The 985-nt window shown below is 38.7% G+C and overlaps 1 non-coding gene across 1 annotated transcript; it reads left to right on the top strand.

Annotated features, from left to right (window-relative positions):
* The first annotated feature begins 459 nt into the window (after positions 1 to 459).
* On the top strand, positions 460 to 542 carry Trnal-cag. The gene has a single exon. It is a non-coding gene; the product is annotated as a tRNA-Leu (tRNA).
* Positions 543 to 985: the final 443 nt, after the last annotated feature.

The following is a 985-nucleotide window of genomic DNA, read 5'->3' as shown; positions in this document are numbered from 1 at the left end:
CACTTTGCACTCAGCTAGTGGCGGCGATGGCCAAAGAGCACGTTCTCGTAACACCACCCGGCATGGTCCACCGGTCAGCCAGCAGAAGCAGCCATCAAAGCCATCGTGGCAGAAAATCTGTTTTGATTGCCAATCAAATAAGAGGAAAGTTAGCTTATTTTTTCCTGGTTTCCGGGAGGGAAATGTTTTCTTTTTTGTTGAAAAATATCACGTTCTATTGATGAAGAGTGTGGCGTGTTCGCTTATTGATTTACTATTTTTGTGTTGTTTTTCATCTTCTTCCAGGTAAGAGCTGTTTTTCACCCAGGAAAGTCAATCCTGACGAAGGTCAACCACTAATGATGATAAAACCGAAACGTTGGAAGATTTGGTCGTAGTAGGCTTAAACATTACTACTCATAAGAGGGTAAGTCTAACGTTCAATGGTTTGATTGCGTTCAACCGGAAAAAGAGGGACAAGTCAGGATGGCCGAGTGGTCTAAGGCGCTACGTTCAGGTCGTAGTCTTCTCTGAAGGCGTGGGTTCGAATCCCACTTCTGACAGAACAGTATTTTTATCAAATCAGTTTTTACTGATGATGTTAAATTAGGTATTTACAAAATGGCTGTAAATTTATGAAGTAGATGGTTATAAAATCATTATAATATGTTTCTATAAAATTTGTAAATATTAGGTAATATACAAAACATGCTTCACTGTAGTAAAATTTTAACTCTTTTTCACCATTTTTTAAGTAAACTAATTATTACACAACATTTGCCAACTACTTAACCATTTGGGGGTCGCTCATTAATAACGTAGAGTATATTTTGGACATTTCGTTACATAGTGGATGAACGAAACCCCCCTCACAAGGTTATCTTTTTTTAAGCTGGTATGATCGCACCTCTCCCCTCATTTTTTTCTATATTTAATGGACGACCCCTATCTGAATTAATGTCTATTAACGGCTTCGTATAGGGACAGAACGAGTGCTGTAGGCACC

Source organism: Aedes aegypti, chromosome 1 (assembly GCF_002204515.2).
Source record: "Aedes aegypti strain LVP_AGWG chromosome 1, AaegL5.0 Primary Assembly, whole genome shotgun sequence".
Lineage (NCBI taxonomy): Eukaryota > Metazoa > Arthropoda > Insecta > Diptera > Culicidae > Aedes > Aedes aegypti.
This window is presented reverse-complemented; position numbering and strand designations above follow the sequence as displayed.